We start from the raw sequence: 24214 nt of genomic DNA on the forward strand, positions 1-24214 counted from the left end.
GAAACTGGTAGTCCGCTACTCACTGCACTGCAACCAACCGAAGACAGAAATTTTCCTACAAAGTATGGAAGCTGTTGTGTTAGACGTGGACCCACATATGTTCAGGGAATAGAGTACTTGCAGATTTGGATCTAAAACATACATGCTTGGCTTTAATAAACACTGCTGCCTGAAAAATCACGTGGAAGAAAAGACTTAGCTTGTCAAACACAAATAAAGAGCTGTTAACTCTATAGCCTGAGCAGAAAGCTATCCAGAAAATACATGCTTAACAATCCAACTACTGACTGTATAATCCAGGTATTCTAGAGAGTTCTTTCATAAGTGGATACAACAATCAAAATTGGTTTTCATGTTTACTTATTTGATAAAGCCCATTTGCCATTTGAAAATCGATAATGACTGCCAACTCTCAAAAAGACTACACTTAAACTCATTTCAAGTCATGTTATACTTTTTTTGAAATCCCATAGATTTCCATTCAGGATTCTTTGAGTGTGATTTCGCCTCAATTCACAATGTCTCTGAAAGGTTACAATCAAGCTTTACTACATAAAGTGAGGTGTAGCGACACTGTTGAGCATCGCTGAATGATATTAGCCTACATTGATGCTGACAGGTCAGCTTACTTTAGGAAAAATGATCAGTCAGTGCTTCAATTTCAAGTAGCCAGATGACACAGCTCAAGGATGCACGTGTGCACTTATATAGCGGGACATATAATATCTGTACATAATACACAAAAAACTAAAGAGAAACACTGGACGATAGTTAAAAAGCGGAAGAAAAAAGTGCAGGGAAAGGGAAAGGCTACAGGAGAGAAGGGGAGATGGAGAGAGAAAAAAGAGAAGTGTAGAAAAAGGGTTTTGTAATCTGGGTATAGTGGTGTTGTGCCGTCTCCATGGTGACAGGCACAAAGGCCCGTGGTTGGCCATTGATGGCTAATTGTATTCTTCACAGCTCTTTTGTTAATTGTTGTCTGCCCAGCTCCCACTTCCTGCTGGGCCACGGCACAAAGCCACGAACAGGAGGGATTAGAAATGGCACATCAGCTTCCCCAATGCACAACCAAGCTCTCTCCACCTCATTCTCTCCCTCTCTTTCATTCTCTCGCTTTCTTTCTGTTTCTCTCTCCCTCTTTCTGTCCCCACAGAGCCGCACCTCCTTTTATCTGCTCCTCACTGTGTGCACTCCCATGACCTCAGAGAGTCCTTCTTTCCTTCTTTACCTTTCATTCTTTCTTCATATGAGGTCTTCACTTGTTTACTCGCACTTGTGTGATGTTGACTTGATTCTTGCTTCTTTACCTACAACACTGTCACAGTTAGCCACACAGATACAATAAGATAACATTACTGTAGAGCATGACCACATTAATGTCTTTCAGTCATGGCAGGCTTAGCTGTTCACCATCACATGGGAAATACTGACTGATGACAACTTTTCACAATCAAACGACAGTACAAAAAAAAGCACCGCTCAAACACAAGATTCGCATATGATGGTTGAATGATAAGTTCATTGATATAATCTTCATCAGAGGCAGAGGAAGAAGAATGTTCTTGGAGCCAGCCACAGTGTGTCCAATATAAACTGTGATCATTTAAAACTCATTGGATTCTTAAATGCATTCTCTGGGAGATGTAAATTGCTACCTGGATTGTTTTCAGTGGCAAAGTGTTTCTCAGTGAAAGCAACCGGAGCGTTTTTGAACTAGCCTGAAGTTACAGTGAAATGGTGCGAGACTAAGATGCTGCTGTGTGTGTTACATCCAAAAATGTTTGAATTTATGTGAGGCAAAGGCCAGTGCCCATGCTACACGTTAATAAAGTCTGGTAGACTGGTAGGTAACACAGTAAAGAATCTTCACCTATCCAAAAACACATGTTGTAACTAATCATAACTATAAAAAAAGGATAACGTAATTTTAGCTTATATATCAGTAAATACTTAACTACTACACGAGTGCTTCCAGTTCATTGGAGGTAGGCAGTGCTAGCATATATCACAGAACTTTTAGGCTTTTATCTTTTATTTCACTGTGTGTTTAGGTACAAATACTGATTTGTCCTCACTCCAAAGTCGTCACATACTGATGTTTGGACAGTAAGCATTACACTGCTCACCTATTTAATGCCACCTTTCAATGTGCAGACATTGAGGCGTTCAACATGTTTCTATCTGTCTGAAATAAACAGCATCTGCTGGTGCTGGCATGGACATGGATGTGTAACCTTTGTAACATTGTAACACTGTTAGTTTAATCTTATTCTGCTATCTTATTGCTACCTTTATATACTGCTGTTTTAATCTGCTAGTTTACTGGTAGTTTATACTGCTAGCTTACTGCTAGCATTATATACTCTTACCTTAATCTGAAAGAATGTATTTATTAAAACTATTACTAAAAAACAAAATAAACACACAAACCTCAGAGCTGAAAACTAAAACTTTCAAGCAAATGTTGAGGAGTAAATGCTGTGCCTGCTTATAAAGAATTATCCCTGCTTGATGCAGCTGACGCTGCTAGCAAGAGACAAGGTAATTGCTGTTAGCTTGCAGCAAAGTTTACGAGAAATCTGCTAAATTTTAAATCCAGCATTTTCCCTCGATATTTGTAATGTAGTTGTGCTCCTGCTGTGTAAAACAAACCAGCTGTGTATGGTAACAGCTGAACACAGATAACACTTCTGTTCTTCACTTTTAAACTTCCATCACTATGATTTATTCTTGTTTTTTCTGCCCTCAGTCATTGGGTTATTGTTTATGTTGTTACTGCCTAGTGTGATTTTGTTGCAAAACCCTTACTTACCTTAAAGGTTTTTTTTTTTTTAAGTGATCTGAATAGGAGTCAAACTCCTGTTTTTTTTTCTTCATCACACATAAAAAGAGACACTGAAGGTGTACGGTTTCATTCAACACATGGCAAGAAGTGTGACTGACTAAGAGACAGTGTCTAATGAGCTAAGAGGTAGAAAGTGTTGCAAATAGTGGATACATACAGCACCCACCAAAAGTATTTGCACTTTACTGTTAGCATACTTTTAGAGGATATTCTAAGGAGCTTAGAAAGAAAAGCGTCTGGACTTCTTTAAGTTGCTTGAAGACGTTAAACCTCTCATCCGAGAAGCTTCTTCAGTTCTAAGGTCAAATGGTGGAGAGTCCCAGATTTAGAGGATATTGTACATGGAGTCGGAGAAAGCCCTGAAAATATATAGGAATAGTTTTACACCACACTTGATAAGCATGACAGACTTCTTGCATCAAAAGGTGGAAATTTAAAAAATGACAGGTGGTCAAATCGAACTGAATATCGACAGTATTGATACCAATACTAAAATATCGATATCAGTATCAGATTGATGGTGGCATGATAGTATCAATACTTTAAATTCAGTAGTAGATCTCTGAATTGTGTTAAATATTTTATTTATTTATTTATTTATTTTTGAAAATGAAAAAACACACCTCAAACACACACTAAGAAAAATATCTGAGCCTTTTTGAGTTGAGTTTTTTTGTTTTGACTGTCAGGTCTATTTTATTCATTGCTTGTCTGAAACATTAAAAAAAAAATCATAGTGTTTAAAATGTGTGGTATCGGCATTTAGTGGCATTCTTTCTGGGATTTATTTGGTATTGGCTCAATACCAAATTTTGCAGTATGGCACAGCGCTGCAAAAAGAAAGCCTCTGTCAACAAAGATCACTCTTTGAATCAACCCAGGCTCACTCTTGATCACCCCTCCCCCTTCTAATAATGTTTACTCAGTCCCGAAGACGTTTGAAAGCGCAACTTCACACGCTTTGTAATTTCATGACATTTTAAAGAGCGACCAATTAATCACTGATAACAGATTAGCTTGTAATGAAAATGACTACTAACTGCATTCTCTCTCTCTCTTTATTTATTTATTTATTTATTTTAGATGTACTTGTAAAGTTAAACGACCCTGCCGGTATCTTTGCTATTAAGTCTTGCTTATTGGATTGGTTATGGATCTAAGAGGGAGAGAAGAGGCCGTCAGTTGGTGAGGTCTCTCCAATCAATAGTCATTAACAGTGTAGTCAATGTGCGTTTCAATACGACACGGGAGCCAGTAACAGATTATCGACTCTCTCTCACTTGATACACTCGTGTGTGTGTGAGTAAGTGTTCTCACTGCCGCCACCTGGAAATGAGTCCCTCTCCCTTTAAGTGGGAGGTGAGCTGCAGGGCGCTGGGGACGGTGAGAGTTGGAAACCCAGACAAGCAAACAGAAAGTCACCGGGAGTGAGTGAGTGAGTGAGTGAGTGTGCGCGCTCCCCGTCTCCAAAAACATTTACGCATCGCAGCAGTGTTCCGCCTGCCTCTCACTGCTCACCGTCATCTTACCACAAACAGCAGCTGTCTCTCTCCACTCCGAAGGACCGGGAGGACAAGTCCGTGCAGGGGAGCGTCTGTCCCAAACCACCGTGCTTTGCATGCGGTGAGCAATTAAAGCGGGAGAGGAAGAGGAGGAGGACGGAAGTTTATCCCCCCCCCCCCTCCTGTCTGTCTCTCTGGTGGAGAGCGCAGGGCGCACCGGGACTGGTGAGTGGAGGCTTGATGGTCACTCTTCGTGGAAATATTAACCACTGTCGTTAATAAGAACTCACTGGGAGTCTTTAATTTAGAAGGAACTTCCCAAATTCAGATCAGTCGGAATTCCACCTCATCCATCAACTTCTAACTTTCCAAACATTCCCATTTAGTCTAACTTGCACCAGCTTCTCCATTTACTCTTTCTTTTGACTTTTGACTTTAATGCATAATTATGTGGAAAAATGAGCGCTGCACTCGACCTCACTGCTCCGCTACACAATTATCGAGTGGTGTGGGAAATTATTATTATGATGATGATGATGGCGGTGGTGATGGGAATGATGTCAGTTCTGTTGGCAGATGCAAATGAGCGGATATCAGCAGGTTCACCGAGAATAGGCACAGGTGTCAACATTTTAGCAAAGACTTCAACACCCTTCTTTTCTCCATAAAGCTCCCATTTTTAGCTGATCCACTGAAGTATGGCAGTGAATAATTAGAACTTCATTAAGTTTCAGAGTGAGGAAAGTTCTCCTTGCTGTACTGTCAAATTTTTTCCAGTATAGAAATATCTTTTTATAGAGCTGTGGGGTGGGAAGCAATGGCCCTGTGTTGCACTGGTCTGGTCTGTAAAGCAGTGGAGCCCTGAGGGTCGGGGATGTCAGAGGTGGTACCTTAGGCTCCTTTAAGTGTGTTCAGGGGTTCTCAGCATGTTAAAAGGGTCAGGCATTAGCAAGGTGGGAAACGGTTCACAGGTCTGGGAACAGTTCAGAGGTGACATCTCAGTGCTGAGTACAAAGTGTGTGGAAGGAAGGAGTGTGAGTGTGTGTGTGAGTGTGTGTATGCTCGTCTTTACAGTGGCTGGTTGCATACAAAGCTGTCCATCAGTGGGGAGTCCCTGACCTTTCTTTCTGTCAGTCTCCTTTCTGTCCTCTTTCACTCTTCAGTCCCATCTTCTCACCCCCTGCTGCCCTTCATTTCTTTTTCTTTTCTTTCTTTTTTGGAGGCTAGTTTAATGCTGCATCTTCATATCCTTTAGCTTACTGCACACACACACACACACACACACACACACACACACACACTATCTTTCAATCTCTGCGGTGGACAACAGAACCAAGCAATGCAGACGTAAAGAGTCTGCTTGTCAGCAGCAATGTACTCCTGCTCTCCTCTCTCTTTCTGACACACACACACATACACACACACACACACACACACACACATAACCTCGAGGACTGGTTTGGCATTTCACCCTTCACCTCCACCCCCTCCCTATCCCTCCACCGGCCCCACCTTCTCTTTTGGAGCTTTGTCTTCCCAGGTGAACGGGTTCATGTCGGGGGAAAGGTGACCTGCACCTTCACTCGTGCTTTGTTCGCTGGCCCGAGCACTGTTGTGTCTCATGCCACAGCCTCGTCACATATTGCTTTCTAATTAGCCAACAGGTGTCTGTTAAGTTCATACGCTAGCACGGCTCAAAGTAGTTACCACTGTTTTATAATAAGAATAAAGTTATAGGGGCAGAGTGAAGTTTACGTCTGTTTCCTTTATGTTTACTAGAAATTTCCACCTACATGGCAAACCACAAATGAAAAGTAACGTTATAAAGAATCAGGAACAAACTGATGTAATCAGAGTTTGGTTGTTCAAGCTGACTGTGACAGGGAGAACATTAGCTGCTTCTAATACCTGACAGTTTGTCACTTTGCGCTGTCATGTTTGGGAGTTTTGGATCCTTGTTAGGCCAGAAAAGCAATGTCAACCGTGGACTCCAGGGTTTTTTAATGGGCATGTTATTGACCAACTAATTAATCAGTTAATTCTGAATGTAACTGTAGCCACAGTTTGGGCTCATTTATCAACACTGTACCATAAATGGAGCTAAGCATCAGATGTTCTCTAAAACGTTGTTGTTGTCATTGTTGCACTTGTTGTCCTGTAGGTGTTTGTGAAAGATTGGGCATGTTATAATTGAAAAGAGATGTCAGTAGGTTTTTGTGGTTTTAATGTATACTGGGCACAGTAAAGAAGATTAAAGTTTATGAAGTAACATCCACACTTGGTCGTCCTGTGACATGTGATAACAAATTGTTGTAAGCAGGCGTGTTGACAATAATCTACTGTTAGTGGGTCATTGTTTGTACCAATTTTTTAGACTTGAAATTTGTGCGCTCCAGTCCAGTGTTTGTGTGTATGCACACCACTTCCTATGCATTGAACATCTCCATCAGGGCAGCAGAGCAGACTACGTTTTTTCCTCGTCTTTCCTCCTGACCTCTTGTATCCTCTGGACATTGTTCTCTGAATCCTATTGAACCAGGAGTCCACAGATAAACACCACAATGTAGAATAATGGTGTGTGTGTGTGTGTGTGTGTGTGTGTGTGTGTGTGTGTGTGTGTGTTCCTCAGCCTGTCCTTTAGCGCAGTGTGAGGCCAAGCCAATCACGCAGAACAATGCTGGTTTTGGGGAAGCTTGCGATCTCTTTAAAGAAAACCACCATCACTGCATTTTCTCTTTCGGAAGAATCGCAACAAGGGTGAGCGCTACATCACTCTGCTGCTTGAGCTACAGACACGCTAACAGTCCGCAGTTTAAGCGTCTGTCCGACTCTTCAGACGGGTCGGCATAAGGACTTCACTTATATTGTGCAGCAACCTAAAAATTAAATATACGGGACCGAGTCATATCATTGTATCATATCAGGTCACCGTGCTTTAAATTTTTGCTGTTAATCCATCTTCCTGAGGGTTAAACCTCCGAAATGAACCAATTAAATTAGCATATGCAAAGAATTTGGACATTGAGATTTAAAAATGAATAACATAGTGTATTATAGTCGACAGTCGATCATCTGAATCATTATTTAACCCAGGAGTCTTGAACCTGCGGCTGGTCCTGAATGTGGCTGTTGTGCCCATCTCAAGATAAAAAAATAGAAATGAATAATTTTTTAAAAATTATTCCTTTAAGTGGTTCTATACATTCTTCATCAAATTAAAAATATTGTGTGATAGCACACAACAACAGTCCCTCAAGGTGTGTGATGCTTTAAACTGTGTACAATATATTAAAGCTAATGGGATTCAAAGCGCCCTGCAGAGGATGTAGTTACAGACAAAAATTTTAAAACTGTGGTAGAAGTTTTGCAGTGTTTAGCAATGCTGCCTCACAGCAAGAAAGTCTTGGGTTCAACTCCAGCAGGCAGCCTGGACACTTCTGTGTAGAGTTTGCATGTTCTCCCTGTACCTGCATGGGTACTCTCCCTTCTCCCCTTTTCTGGAACTTGGTTGTCTGTGTGTTAGCCCTGCGTTAGCCTGGTCACTTGTTCAAGGTGTAACCTGCCTCTTCCTCTAAGACCTCAGCTGGAAGAAAATGGATGGATAGACTCTCACTTTTACATGTTTCTATTGACTAGTAACGAGCAGTGATACACAATTCCAACTCAGACGACTTAGTGATAGTCAGTTTAGTAGTGCCTAAGTGCTTTTCATTCTTTTAATTTTATTTATTCCATATGCTGCTGTGAAAAAGATTGGCATCGAAAGAGTTTTGTTATACAAAAACGCACAGTGACAATAAGGAATTGGTTTACTTTGGCAAATAAACCTGAAAAATTAAACAGTTAAAAAAATGTTTTTATAAACACAGTATTATTCAAAATACACCTGCAGCCCGCTGTACTATTGTTATATGTGGTAAAAGATTTAAATTATTCACACCTATTAGTAATGTTGAAAGGGTTTTATATGTGGGCAGCAGGTTCATCATAAGGCCCAATTATGTTTCAGATTTCTTTTGGTCAGAAATTGTTCAGAAACAGCTCTTTGATAGTAAAGTTTACCTAACACTGATTTAACTATATATTCAAAACAGTTGCATGTTTTCCGATCTCTGATGTGATGATTTCCTGCTTTTCCCTACTTTTGCATGTTGGCTGGTAAAAGTATGACAGCTTTAAATGTAAGAAAACATTTTCAATCAATTTAAATAAAAAAAAAAATCAATGTTAGACATAAAAAAATCAGTATTTGTAGTTATTATCATTTTATTAACATAATATTAATTATTATTATAATCTTAATTAATTAATTAATTAATTACTCTTTAATTAATTATAGTATCAATTAATTACTGTGGTAATAAGTTCACATGTGATGGAGTTTAGAGGCTAGTACTTATTGACTAGTACTTACTTATATATTGATACTTCTGCAAAGTCAACGTTTAACAATCCCGTAAAACATATAAAATCATGTGTTGTGTTTATAGAACATTATTAGGAAAGAAATTCAGTCAGCTGATTGTTATAAAAAACAAAATAATACCTAGCTTTTAATTTTGACCGAAATCTGCTCAAATCCCAGTATTTTATGGAGTCATCACTGCCCACTGTTGGACAAACTATGTAATGACAACACAATACCTAATGTCTCACCTTCATCTACTCTTAAATGTTTTATTTGCCTTTTTTTCTGTCTTATCTTGGGAAGCACTTTGTATCTTTGTTTTTAAAAGGTGCTACATACAAGAAGTTTATTATTATTAATAATAATGTTATTATTAATTCTAAATTAAGGCTAGCCTCTCAGATCTGCGCTTCAGTTTTTCCACTACGTGTTATATACTCTTACTCTCACTGCACCTGACTTGTGTATAGGTGTATCTCCTGTAAAACGTCTCACTGACTTATCTTTTGGTCTGCAAAAACAAAAAGTTAAATTGAGCAAAAGTAATTTGGCTCCTCGTGCAGAAACAATGCGCAGACCAATTTAAATGGCTGCGTGTTTAAAAGCTCTCCCGCCTGGTACCTGCCTAAAGGAAACATCTGTTGAATGCAGTTAGAAGAGACTCATAAAAAAGTAGGTAAACCGGGACATATTAGGTGTCAGTCACCGAGATCAGTAATAACTTTGCTTTGTTGTGTTTTGTGGCAACAAGTGAATCAACTCTTGTAATGCTTTAAATCATGTTCAGTGAATTGTTTTTGAGTGCATTTGAATTATTTGATTAATCGATGGCGCTGTTGATGCTATTTGCTGTTTTTCTCACATGAAAATATGCTGAATATCTAAAAAAACAGCTTTTTTTCTGGTAAAAATATCGCTTAGATATTCAGTTTAATTTGATGAAATATTTCTATTTAAGATCACACTGTGTAAATTCCTGCCTGTGTTCAGGCTTCTCTGGTGACGAAGGAGCTTGGCTTTTATAAAGTGTGATTATTCTGGTTAATTCTTCACCATGTCCCTGATGGGAATGTGATATCGCAGTCAGCTTCTGTGCCTCACAATGGGCTTTTTTGCATTATCTAACAGCCTCTTTTTCCTCGCGTTAAGCCATCGTGACCCGTGAACATGTAGTCTTTAATGATTCTGTACATCACTATCACAAAGACCAAAGTGTGGTGCGTCAAGCACACGCACCGAAGAGAGGGAGCTTTTGATAGAGCGGATGAGCGGAGAAGTTTCAAGGTGCTCCTTGTATTCATTTCTGTTATCTCTGAAGCAAACGGGGTGAGAGAGTGCAGTAATTAAAAGTGGAGATGGAAGGATCTCAGGTGGAGATGTTAGAAGTCATGTCTTTGTGAAGGAAACACAAAGGTGGAGAGGTTCGTTGAATGCCTTTGCCTCATCTTAACATCGCTCATCATTCTTCAGAGGACTTTTTAAAGACACTTTCCACCTGTTGCCTTGGTACAGGAAAGAAAAGAAAGATAACTGTACACACTTGAGAGGAAACACACACACACACACACACACACACACAGGAAGACTCATCCTGGGCGGGTGATAAAACGCAAGTCTTACACTGGTGATGGGCCACTTTCAGAGATACTGCAGGCGCGCACACACACACACCCCGCTGTGTACATCTGCGCACACCTTCAAGGTAAGATACCTGCTTCAACCTTGGCAAAGCCTTCTTTTACCAAACTCACTGTGTCCTCGCGGTTGAATGTCTTGCAGGCTTGTATCTGATTGCACGGTTGACGCATCTAATCACTAAAAGCTTCATATTACACTTGTTTTGTTTATCTTTTTAAAATATATCGACAGGATTGCTGTACCCCTGTGCATGCCATTCATTTACATTCTGCCAGCTGTGCTTTGAATGTGCGCTCACCCGTCCGTGAATGCTGTCATAAGCCCATAAAAACGCGCTGTAAAAGCAGAGGAGGGGGGCGAAACCACAGCAGGCTATTTATCAACAGCTGTAAATCATCTCCGAAGAAGAAAGAACGGAACCCTTCTCGAACGCTGGCCCCTGCGCCGCGTTTCTCATGCTACTTTTGATCACTTTCTAATCCCTTAAAAAAAACACACAACAAGGAGAGAGGGAAAAAAAAGTTTTCTTTACTTTTCCTCTCCACGCCTGCATTGCATGCACGTGTGTTCATTCAGCACGCAATGTCAGAATACAAGCTCCTACAGGACTTAGGTGTGTTTGGCTGAATGTTGCGCTGGAGAGGGAAGCTTTTGTTGGAAAGTATGCGGCGAGTTTTTCTTTTGTCTCTCTTGTTCCCATAATGCTCGTCACATAACGGCTCTCTATTGTTCGGCATGCGGGACGTGAATGAGCAGGTTTATGTGGACTCTTTTTTTTTTTCGTGCCCCTTAATTTGAAGAATGTACAAAGAACAAAAAAGGAATAAGCATGATGATGAGTGGATTTTGTGCCACTCTCGTCACGATAAAAGTGCGTTAAAGAAGTTATTATTGGCTTAATAGATAGCATTAATGCCTGCACTGATCAGGCTAGCTGACAGTTTTTTTTGTTTTTTTTTTGCTGCTGAGTGACATAAAGGCCTTATTAAATTATGTTTCAAGGCCTTTTACTGCTTTCTCAGCATTAACCAACAGATTTGCATGGCTATCAGAGAAGTGCGCATGGACATACGTCTTTTTTTGTTTGCCACGGTTAAAGATAAAGGTATAATCGGCTTGTTCCCACCCTTTTTCCAGCCGATTTGTTTATTTCTGAGAGAATTCACAAACACTCTATTGATAGACGAGCCCTGCACACACAAATAAAAACACACCGGTTTCCTGGTTCATTTACATGACTTTCTCCTGCACAACGCTGCTCTGTTGTCATGTGAAACCTAAATTTTCAATTTTTTTTTCAGGACACAAAACTGTATACCTGTTTGTTGTATGTGTGTGTGTCTGGGTCTATAGTGCCATTTGCAAATGACCAGAGACCGTTTGTTTGCTGTGCAACAGCTCCACCAGCATGATTTGCATTTCCTTTTTAAAAATCAATGAAATCTAAAGCGACAGTAGGCCATTATGTGCCAGTTTGCTAGAAGTTGGTTGCGTGTTTGACTTTGTGGTGTATGTGCAGCATACAAACAGGCCAGCGCTCCTCCGCTGCTTTGAACTTCTTTGATGACTTATCATTTGTGGGGTAACATTAGATTGTATTAATGTTAAATGAAAGAGGGGGGATAGGGGAACAGTCTGCCGCAGCAATCTCTCTTTAAATGCTAAAACACGCAGACACACATTGTCGGTAATGCAGGAGACACTCTTTTATCTCCCTCTCTCCACAGCTGAGCGCGATAACTTGTCGAAAATCATGCGCTCACGTGCATCCAAACTGTTGTATCTCTGCAAAATAAAGAGAGAAGCGAAGCAGAGTTACAGCAGTGGACACCGTCATCTTCCGAACACCAAACTTTTGCTGTTCTTACTGCTGTTCCTTTGAGATGAGATAAGGCTTTAGTTTTCCATGTTTTAATTCCTGTTCACTTTCTTTTGGTTTTATCGCAGCCTGAAGTTTAACACAATTGAAGGCGAAACCACCCAGATAAATTTCTGTATGTGGCATTGAAGCACCTTATCAGCCCGTCACCTCCAAAAACAAAAGATGCCTGCTAACTGGAAAGAATGGTCAGCTTTCTTTTCAAATCCTAGAGCTATATTTAGTTTACTCTTTAAGCTACTTCATTAGTCAGCAATAGTATTTAACTAGAAGTAGTCAAAATTGGGGGAAAAAAGCATTTAAAGTTTTTAAAAAAGGCTCTGTAATTAAAACAGCTGGGCACAAACAGCAGGAAATAGTGCATTTGTTTTGGGACTATTTTCAGCTGTGAATTCGTATGCATTTAGTGCTCTAGTGAGTATTTACAGCAGCAGCACAGGTGTGTGCCACAGGAAAGTACAGTGTGTGTGCTTGTGGTGTTGAAAGAGCATGTCAGCCGGTGCAAAAGCTTGCCTCAGTCAGAGCAGTTGTGAAAACAGCAGAGCTCCGTGAAACAAAGGAATTAAAAACGATAACACAGTAATTGCTGGCAGATTCCATCAACTGCTGATTTTTTGCTTTCTTCACCTTATTCATTCACAAAACAAAAACCGTGGAAAAACACAAGCTTATCCTCTCAAAAATAATCTGCTTGGCAAAAAGTGTTCAGTCCTGTTTGTCAGCCTAAAGTTAACCTTTAGCTGTTTCTGCACATCTAATAGAAAAGGCAGCAAATCCATTTTTCTACCTGGGCTCTTTCTTCTCTGTCATCTGGCAGCACAGGAGATAAGTGCGCTGTTACTGAATCTAAGAAAAAGGAATTAAAAGAACCTTTTCTTTTTCCCCAAAAAAGTTGAATGACCACATTTTTCGTGGTTAATGCAAATAAGAAGAAGGGTCTGCATGGGGTGGAGGTCAGAGTGGATGGATGGGTTAGCAAAACATCAGACAGCTGGGTTTTAAAAAAAACAAAAAAACATTGACTATTGATTTGTAGCTGTGACCACATGTTTGTTATTACATTATATTGTGATAATGAAGACCTGCTAACCTTACCTTAGTAACTATTTTACTCCATATCACCAAGCCATTTTGTATGTAAATCCAACCAAACTTTTACCGTAGCGTGAACGCACCATAACTGTTTTATTAATGTCTTTGTATCGCTGCCATCTATGATGCCGCATCAGATCAAAGAACTCTTTCAGTGTATTTGAGCAAGTGAAAACTTTTGCTATATAAAACATGGTGTTGTAGGCAGCTAGTTACCGAGTGCAGGCAGCAGGTAGTACTCAGTCAAGCTCAGCCCCAAGTTTGCCACTGTCACATTGCTTTTACACTTATTATTAAACCATAAGTCATAGTTGCTTTACACATGGTATATGCTCACTGGTCACTTTATTAGGTATACTTTGCTTGTGTCAGTTTGGACCCCTTTTGTCAAACGTGGTGCGTTGCATTGACATCTGGTGACTATGGAGGCCAGTGAAAATGTTGTGGCACATAATACTGGTGGAAGCAGCCATCGTAAGATAGGTAGTGGACATAAATGGACATCCTAAGTAACACTGTTCAGGTAGGCATTTAAACAACCCTGAACTTGTACAAAGGGGCCCCCAAAGTGTGCCAAGAAAATATCACCCACACCACCAGCACCAGTCTGAACCTTTGATATAGGGCAGGATGGATCCATTTTCTTGTTCTTCTTGACAAATTCCAAGTCTGTTATGTTGCAGCAGGAATCAAGGCTGTGTGTTTCCAGTCTCCTATTGTGCAATTTTGATGAGCCCGTACGAATCGTAGCCTGAGTTTTCCTGTTTGTAGCTGACAGAAGTGGCATCCGACGAGGTCTTCTGCTGCTGTCGCCCATCTGCTTCAAGGTTTGACCTGTTGTGCGCTCAGAGATGCTTTTTGGTTGTAACAAGTGGTAATTTGAGGTCAGCTCGAAGCAGTCTGGCCATTCTGCTCTGACATCAACAAGGCATGCTCTCCCACTTTCTGTTTTTCATATCATTCTGTGTGGGAAAATCCCAGTAGATCTCCAGTTTTTACGACATTCTGATGTACAGTCTGAACTTCAACTTGATTATGTCTACATTTGTGAGTTGCAACCGTGCAATAAGCTGATTAGACATGTACGCTAGCAAGCAGTTGAACAGGTGTACCTAACAAAATGGCCAGTAAGTGCATATCCTGACTGTAGAATATCTAGAGCTCCCCTACTACTTTCTGTTCTCCTGCTTTCATCTCTCTTTCTCCTTCTTGAACAGGCCTCTCTATGTGAATGGATTTCTCTGTAAGCCCTAACATAAGAGGCAGTGGGGCATATTGTGATTTTTATGCAGAGCTTCTGTTGTGTATTCCTATTTTCAGACACTATCCTGATGTATGTACTGTGTAGTCGGGGCCATGGGCTGGGTCTGTGTGCGTAGCGAGGCGGACTGTGTCATTATGGCGGTCAGCCAGCTACTTCAGACATGATCTCCAGCTTATTGGAGCTGGTTAAGATCTATGGCACTAAGTTGTTGCATACGCGGCTATACTTGTGAAGCTGAAGCACACATATGCACTCGCGCGTGCGCGCCCTCACACAGCAAAGACCTCCTGCAGTTTGCCAGTGCCGAAACAAACAGTCCCTCAGCAGAATCACCTGTTGTGCTCCTACTGCTCAAAGACGTTGCCATAGTAACGTCTCAGAGTCCTGGCCTCTTGGTCTATGAGACCCTCTGCAAATATAGACCCCCCTCTCCCCCCCACTACTGCTACCACCATGACCATTAGAAACTCCTGAAAACATGCACACACACACACACACACACACACACACACGTTATGTACATGTGGGTGCTCTCAAGAAGCAGTAAATGGAGTGAGGATATAAAATGTGCCAGGCTAAAGGAGAGAGAGCACATTGTGAGAGTCGGGCCTCCTTTGTCTGAGCTAGCCTGAAGGAGCAGGGGGTGGAAAAGGGAATGGGGGTGGAGGGGCTTTGTGAAGGAAGAGGAGAAAAAAAAGTGGCCTTCATACACATCCTTTCTTCTCTTTCTCTTGTTCTATCTCTTTATTGGGAGTGTGTTTTGTCTTCTCTCCCCCACACACACCACACCACCACCTCCTCCTCCTCCTCTGATAAATGCCACAGTAGCCTTTCGCTAGCCGCCACAATAGACGACCTGTTTCGGTGAACGCAACGGGAAGAGAGAAAAGGGAGCAAGAGAGAGGGAGAAAGAGGGACGAGAGTGAGACATGAAAAGAAAAATGGCTGCTTTTTAACCTGTGCTTCTGAAAAGCAGAAGAATAAAAGGGGCTGTGACTAAAGCCAGAGTCCTGTTCTCCTCTCTTTTCTCTCTCCTCGGTGTCTTTGTGAAGGGCACGGTTGTGTCATCAGCCTATTTATACATCTTATTTAGAAAGCTTTTGAGAAAGAGAGACGCAGTGGTCATAGAGAGAGCAGATTATGAAGCGTATTAAGCAGGATTTAAACACAGAGGACGGGTTAGATGTGTTTGACGGTGATGTTAGTGTATTGTAGACGTACAGTCATATAAAGTTAACAACCGAGTTAACTCTAAATGTTACTCAAACTTACTTTTTTTATCACTCTGGAGTATTTTCATATGGATGGCCGTAGTGGAAAATGAATGCATAGACTTTGCATCAAGTGTAAAAAGTACCATATTATAGAAAACCTAGTAAATCATGCATTTAAATTTTGTAGAAAGTGAAAAAAAGCACATCTGCTAATTTTGAAAAAAACAAACAATAGAACCGTGCATTATACTGTCACTGAATGGAGTACAGTGTGTAGCGAGTTCAGTTTGAAATTTGTATACTTCGAGTATTTCAGTCGGTGACAATGAATTCTATTTTAATCCGTTTTTTGTTGATCATATGATTTGAATAAAACCTCATTTGCAAGAGAGCTCTGGCTGGATTAAAAAAGACAGTGTATTGTGGTAGGAGCGTCGCAGAATACCTGTACTGATGACAGTGACATTTCAAAGTGAAATGCTTTATAATACACTCACATAAAGTTTATGAAGCATTTCAAAGTGAAATGCTTTATAATACACTCACATAAAGTTTATAACATGGATTTGTTAATACTGTAACTAGTAGTACAGTTTTCTTTTTTTGCACAGTTCGTGTTGCACACTGCGTCCACCTCTCTACACTCATATTTGAGTCATTTAAGTCATTCCACTGCCAAAAAAGAGAAAACACACAAAGTTAAAGATGAGTTTTAATGATAGTGAAATTTTATTACTGTTATTCAGATTTTCTAAACAAAACTCCATATGGCAAATAGATTCATTGACTCTAAGAGACAGGAAGGTGAAAAGAAATAGATCGTTGCCAACAGGAACTAGCTACTCACGAGTAGCTCAAAACACAACGTCAGCTGTTGGCCTCTAGTAATTTTATTTGTGCAATATTTATTAATGAAATCCTGGCCAAATGCTGGCCAAAATGGTAGGTAAATCCACAGTTTTATGAATGTATTATGTGAAAAGAAATGCATTTAGCATGTTAGTTAGACCCATACACCAGCACGGATGACATGTCACCACTTGTTGCAAATGTGGCAATCAGGTAAGCATCTCTTAAGTCAAGGTTTAGCTAACAACTAGCAGCTATGGCTAATTAATAAAACGATGACCGAAATGTTGAAACAGGATAATAGGATAACATAACTATATGTGCCTAAGTGTTATGCTTCCATTAAAGTCCCTGACTGAATTTGTTTACCAGTGACTAGATGACTGACTAGTGAACACAGTGCAGTCTTAGCCTACCTTAGCCTAACTCTATTAGATCAGCAACTAAAATATGGTGCCATCTCACCAGAAACACAGCGCTACCTCAAACAACCTAAAAATATTGTTTTTTTTTATTTCCGCACGAGCTAAAATAATCTGAAATCCATCCATCCCATCCATTCTCTTCCACTTATCCTTTTCAGGGTCACGGGTGGGGGGCGGCTGGAGCCAGAGCCGATCCCAGCTGTCTTTAGGGTTAGAGGCAGAATACCAGGGTACACCCTGGACAGGTCGCCAGTCTGTCGCAGGGCTAACACATAGACACAGACAACCACTCACATTCACAATTTAGAGTTACCAATTAACCTAACCCCACTACCTTAAAGTATTTGTCTCATATGTATGTGTGTGTATATATATATATATATATATACACATCCACGAATACATCACGAAGATGGCCCCAACTGACAGCGTGCTCAGTGAATACCTCAGGCAGCAGAAACCCAAGAAAGAGGAGGAAGGCGAGGAACCATCATGGAAGGACAGGCCCCTGCACGGTATGTACCACCGGCAGATAGAGGAGGTGGCTGATATCCAGAAATCCTACCAGTGGCTGGACAAAGCTGGACTGAAAGACAGCACAGAGGCACTAATCATGGCAGCACAAGAACAAGCTCTGAGCACAAGATCCATAGAGGCTGGGGTCTATCACACCAGGCAAGACCCCAGGTGCAGGCTGTGTAAAGATGCCCCAGAGACAATCCAGCACATAACAGCAGGGTGCAAGATGCTAGCAGGCAAGGCATACATGGAACGCCATAACCAAGTGGCCGGCATAGTGTACAGGAACATCTGTGCCGAGTATAACCTGGAAGTCCCGAGGTCAAAATGGGAGACGCCCCCAAGGGTGATGGAGAATGACCGAGCTAAGATCCTGTGGGACTTCCAGATGCAGACGGACAAAATGGTGGTGGCTAACCAACCGGACATAGTGGTGGTAGACAAACAGAAGAAGACGGCCGTAGTGATCGATGTAGCGGTTCGAATGACAGCAATATCAGGAAGAAGGAACACGAGAAGCTGGAGAAATACCAAGGGCTCAGAGAAGAGCTCGAGAGGATGTGGAGGGTGAAGGTAACGGTGGTCCCCGTGGTAATCGGAGCACTAGGTGCGGTGACTCCCAAGCTAGGCGAGTGGCTCCAGCAGATCCCGGGAACAACATCGGAGATCTCTGTCCAGAAGAGCGCAGTCCTGGGAACAGCTAAGATACTGCTTGGGACCCTCAAGCTCCCAGGCCTCTGGTAGAGGACCCGAGCTTGAAGGATAAACCACCGCAGGGGCGTGCTGGGTGTATGTGTATATGTATGTATATGTATACATGTATATACATGTATATATATATATATATATATGTGTGTATATATATATATATATATATATATACATGTATATGTATATATATATACATGTATATATACATATACATGTATATGTATATATATATATATATATATACATGTATATATACATATACATGTATATGTATATATATATATATATACACATATACATATACGTGTGTATATACACATATATGTATATGTGTATATATATGTATATATGTATATGTGTATATATATATATATGTATATGTGTATATATATATATATATATATATATATATATATATATATATATATATATATATATATATATATATATATATATATATATATATATATATATATATATATAAAACCCTTTTATTTTTATTTTTTGTGTAGTTTTCAATCACAACTTTTAGTTATGATGGCACACACCCTTTCATAACATCGAATTCCTAAACTAAAAAAAAACATTGTCAATAAGCTGAAAATTGGACACATATTACAATAATAAAAAGGACATAATATGACACTATCCAGTTAATTGGTAGACCTCGGATATATTTTGATATTGACATAGCGTGTGTCATTTATCGACAAGGACTGAGTATGAAACTTTGTGTGAAATGGATGAGTGCTTAATATTGCTGGTTGACATAAACTGTAACAGATAAGATAGATAATGTAATCTATGTTGCATGAGTCCTGTCAACCCCAAAGCTGAGACCAGCACAAGCGCTCGCTGGCTTTTGCAGCATCGCCATAGCTGAATTGTAAAACATGTTTTTGTAACAGTTCTTAAACCTGCATCTGTAGGCTCGCTGAAATTTCATCCAAGCACATTTGCAACTCCTGTTTTCTATTTTCTCATTTTTTTTCTTTCTTTTCTTCCATGTTTTTTCCATTGAAGCACACAGAGGCAGTGTGGTCTGTGCCCACAAAGGTCAGCTCTACTCTAGTCAATATTCTACAAATGTTAACTTTCAGCCAAATACACTATGGAGGTGCATGCTGTAAGAACGTATAGGCATCATTGTCACGGCTGATATATTTCAGTACAGTGGTGTTACCATGATTAGCATTAGTAGTACTATGGAATATTTTCATATTCCATATAAAAACAGACAGACACAGACACATAAGTCTTATGTTTATTTTATCTATTTCTTTTACATATATGGACAACTACTAATGGATTTGTCCTTTTTTAGTGTTTTGGACACTGAAACGCTTAATTCTGCTGAGAATCACAAACAATCTGAGCTTGAAAGCAGTGCATTGAAGCAGCATAGCAGCTGCTGTCTGGAGAGCCTGTGAACTTTAAACTGTGCACTTACCTCGCCTCACGTACCTGTTGACTGGGAAGATTGTTGAACTGAATCTTTTCAATATTGCCTTAAAAGTCTTTTTTTTCCCTCTCCACCTCCCTGCGCTGTTGTTTTTCTGTGCTTGTAAAACCCTCACAGTTGTGCTGCTTCTGTTGGAAAAGAGAAATTAAATTGATGGCATACATTTGTCTGTATTCACGCATGCTGCTCCAACTGAAAAAGATGAGAAAGTAATTCCATTCTGCATCAGTCTGCTTTAGTTTAGTAGTCAAATGCATGGACTGTACTTTGTAAATCGTAAGAAAGTGCAGTAAATTGGTACTTTGTGTGGTAACAAATACCCAAACTTTTATTTTGGACTACACCAGTGTTGGCTGTGGTTGCTTCTACCCTGTTAAAAGAGAAACACAAAAAGCTTGTGCTTATCAGTTCTGCTGAAACTCAGCCACACCACACCAAGATGAATAAGAGAAACCACAACCCCTTACACCGTCACTCAATAGAACAGATGAAAACGAACAGAAGACAGTAGTATGCACGGATCAAACCGAGGTAGGATACAAAGTCAAAGTGATTCCTTTAATGAGCGATGTCAGGGGTTAGTGATATTCATCTTTAAACGTAAATTCTTGATTGTTCTTATCAGAGATAGACTGAAGCTATTTGACAAATACCACACAGAGCTTAAGACAAAGCCTGACTCATTCCTGTATTAATAAGAAGGACTGAAATGGGACTGCCTTTGAAATCAAGCAGTTGTCCCTGATCTCTTGACGACAGACAAAAGTCTTAGTGGTTTTGCTGAAGAAACTAAGCACATCTTTGTGGTCTGTGTTGACTCATACGCAGTGCGTGTTCAGTCTAAGTCCTTGTTAAACCTTCAGCAGATACAGATAATTTTTTTTTAGGGAGGAAGGAAACAAAAGCAGCAGCAGCGTTGCTGAAGATCTGCAGATGACTCAGTTTGGGTGAACTCATTTATAGGTGCTAATCAGTTATTCAAACTCTATGTAAATGTGTTATTATAAGTTACAAGTAAAAATGCCTAAAGGTATGTGACAGATGGACAAATGCTGACATGCAAATTTCAGCATTATGCAGGTCCTGATACCAGTTATTCTCAGGGCAGCAGTTTGATAAGATATCACAACTTTTTACTGATAAAACCAGAAAAGATGGAGAGAATATATCATGGCTTTTGAGGTGAATGCATTTTTAAGAGATGTAAATGTACTTTAATCACCTAGTAAGTAAGGCATTTATTTTTCTAATATTCTGAGCTCATCGGTGCAGGAAAACAAAGGGGCATGCCTTATCTAAGCTAGCCAATCATACATCGAGACGGAAAGATGATCTTAACTTGTCTCTCTTGGTATTCTGGTAACATCTATGTTAAACCCATCTAATTAAAAAAAGGGGGAAAAAACTCAATTGAGTTTTTTTTTGCATACTTCATTGTGTGGATTATTAGAGTAATAACTGATACTGAGTTAGCTTGTTTCTGCAGCATGCAAACCAGGCCTTGATATTTAGAACCACCCATCTCTTGTTAAAGAAATGTCCATCAAAATCAATGTGATGGTTATTAGCAAAGACGATATCTCCGTCCTCTATTGTCGGGCTGATGAGGAAACAGACTCTGTTACTTGCTGATCTAATAGAAATAAACTAAATGTAGGTTTTGAAGCCTCTTAAGTCTCAGATCAAGCCAAACCAAGTTTCACTCCTGCTTCAGGCTTTTGCAACCAGAGTTTGCTCAGTTATTCTGGTTTTCCAACTGTCCGTGATTTCATTTACCTGTGAAAAGCACTATCCTCTTCCTGTTTTGGTTGCACACTTGAGCCTCCATTTTCCCGGAGAATTTCATGTGCAGTTGGTACTGCTTGAATATAGCTGCCATATTGGGCAACCAACATTTATTTTACAGTATAGTCAGCTAAAATTGTGATGTCACTATGTGTCAAAGCACTTTCGAGTCCAAGTCACATTTTAACCCTACTTTTGTAGATGTTATGCTGTCTCCTTCTACACACTTTATATACGGTTAACCTCATGTGCACGTCTTTGTCCTCTTGCCATTTACTAAGATAGCAGCTGTCCCACTAATGTTTCCATCTTACTGATGTTCAGATTTGTATGGGGAACTTGTGATGGAAACTGCAAAAACTAGTTATTCAGCTCTATATTTGGTTAAGATGGCATGGGTTACAGTTGACCATAACAACAACAATAGAAGGAGGGTAATATGTGTTAACTCTCTGATCGCTAAGTCATGTAAACACTAAACCGTATTGTAGAGAAAGGCATCATGGACTATTCTGGGGAAAATACATAAATACATAGTTTTTAATATGTCTCATTTAGAATGATTGTTGACTTGATTACTAAGACTTAGTGGAACAATACAATTAAAAAAAAGATGACATATTCTCATTTCCTAGAGATTATTTGTACTTTTGTATTTTTCAGACTATAAAGCACACTTAAAATCCTTTAATTTTCTCAAAAATCGACAGTGCGCCTTATGTATGAATTCTGGTTGTGCTTACTGACCTCCAACCGATTTTCTGTGGTACACGGCGCTCAAAAATCTGTCAAAAAATGTTTTAGTATGACTCCATCAAGCGGTAAGCTACAAAGCCGCACCGCTTGATGGATTGTCAGAGCATTACGGCTACTGTAGTCAGGAGCCTCCCGGAGTAATCTGGGTCCAAAACTCCGTCTTCTTCAGGTCCCAAAGTCAAACAAACACTGCGTCATCACTGAGTTAAAAACTGTCTAAATTCTTTCATCTTTAATAAAATGATCAGCGTTGCTGCTTTACCAGGTGTAACAATAAAGTTTAACATCCAGGCATCCATGAAAACAGAATTTATTAAATTTAACAGAGTTAGAAGTTAGCAGGAAGTTAGCTTGCTAGTTTCCACCTAAACATGATATAGCATGTTCTGACTGTTTCTGAAAAAATTCAAACGTACAGCTCTGCTATCACTTCCAACTTAATTGAAGAGAGAAAACTAAACAGCAGTGACGTTTGTAAGGTTACTGAAGTTGGACTAGCTGGTATATAATGATGTGCTACGTGATCTCTAACGACACAGCTATGTTAGCATAACATAAACACAGTGAAGCTGAAGGATGAACACGAACTTTTTTCCACTCGATACAAGTTAACGTGAGGGTTCCTGGTGGTTAGGGACAAATGCAATCGCATGGCAGGATGCTGTAAACGGACCAAACTTCAGTCAGGAGAACAACTGAGGTAATCCATCCACAATTCGAGGTTAGTCATTAATATACTGCAACAACACGTGAACAGACGAGCTGCAAGAGACTTGAACATTAATGAATCAATGGTACGCAAGTGGAGGAAGCAGGAAGAATGAGTTGAGTAAAGTTTGACTTATCTGACTGTTTTGTTTCGCTTAATGCACCTTATAATCCGAAAAATACGCTATGTATTTGTTGCAGCATTTAGTATCATATTTAAACTGTTTGGCACTCTTGTGAGTGAAACTCTTTAGATGGTATAGAATGTTATCTTAAATTTCTGATAGCAGAATTTTTCATTAAATGGTAAATTAGGAAAATGTTTGATGTCTGCTTTGTACAAATAAATATATGTATACTTGTGTGTCATTTCGTTTGATTAGCTCGCAGCCAGAATATATTTCCCCATGAGTTTCTTCTACTGCAGGTTACTTCATGTATGCCACAAACACCATGAGCAGTGCATAGAGTGATTCTAGTAAGTGAGATTGTCAAGAAATCTATTCAGGGCACCAGCAAGCAGAATAATTTTGTTTTTCTTGCCACGCTCATGATGTGTGTATGACATTTTCAATCCTCTTGCTTTCTTATCTGACACGCAAAACATTTTTTCTTCGCTCGTTCTGCCGCTGCTGATTCTCAAACGTATTGTGATGTGTGCACATGTGTACTCTTGTTAATTCCAAACATAGAGCTGGATTTCAAAACTAGTACTTCTTGTAACTATTTTCTTCCCTTTATTAAATATGGATCTTAAACTTCCAACCCAAACAGAGCTCAGTTTTCATACAGCAAAGTTGCTCCACAGTGTACGAATTAATATGCATCTCTGCTAAATGTCTTCATTCATGTTGTGTCTCTTTACGTAACCTCCACTAAATCTATATTTGTTGCATTTGCAAGTACGAGGTGATGTAGAGATGTAATGGAATGGTGTGTGTGTGTGTGTGTGTGTGTGTGTGTGGGTGCGCTCAGTGCAGTGGGTGGCCCCCTGAGGGGCAGCCCCTGAACTGCAAGAGGAAAAGGGGAGTAAAATGTAGTCTTTGTGATGTCTCTATCACTCGATCACAGTGCGGGAGTTCCCAACACTGCTCTTTGTGTGTGATGAACTGACCAACGACCACAGAACAACAGCAACTTATCAGGGCTTATAGTAT

The 24214-nt window shown here is 40.0% G+C and overlaps 1 protein-coding gene across 1 annotated transcript in view; it reads left to right on the plus strand.

Moving 5' to 3' along the window:
• The first annotated feature begins 4248 nt into the window (after window positions 1–4248).
• Window positions 4249–24214, plus strand: part of LOC116327019 (transcription factor SOX-13) — a 50239-nt gene continuing 30273 nt past the window's right edge. Inside the window, exon 1 of the mRNA XM_031748476.2 lies at window positions 4249–4572. The gene's annotated coding sequence lies outside the window, so the exon portion shown is untranslated. The remainder of the gene's footprint in view (window positions 4573–24214) is intronic.

Source organism: Oreochromis aureus, linkage group 5 (assembly GCF_013358895.1).
Source record: "Oreochromis aureus strain Israel breed Guangdong linkage group 5, ZZ_aureus, whole genome shotgun sequence".
Classification (NCBI taxonomy): domain Eukaryota; kingdom Metazoa; phylum Chordata; class Actinopteri; order Cichliformes; family Cichlidae; genus Oreochromis; species Oreochromis aureus.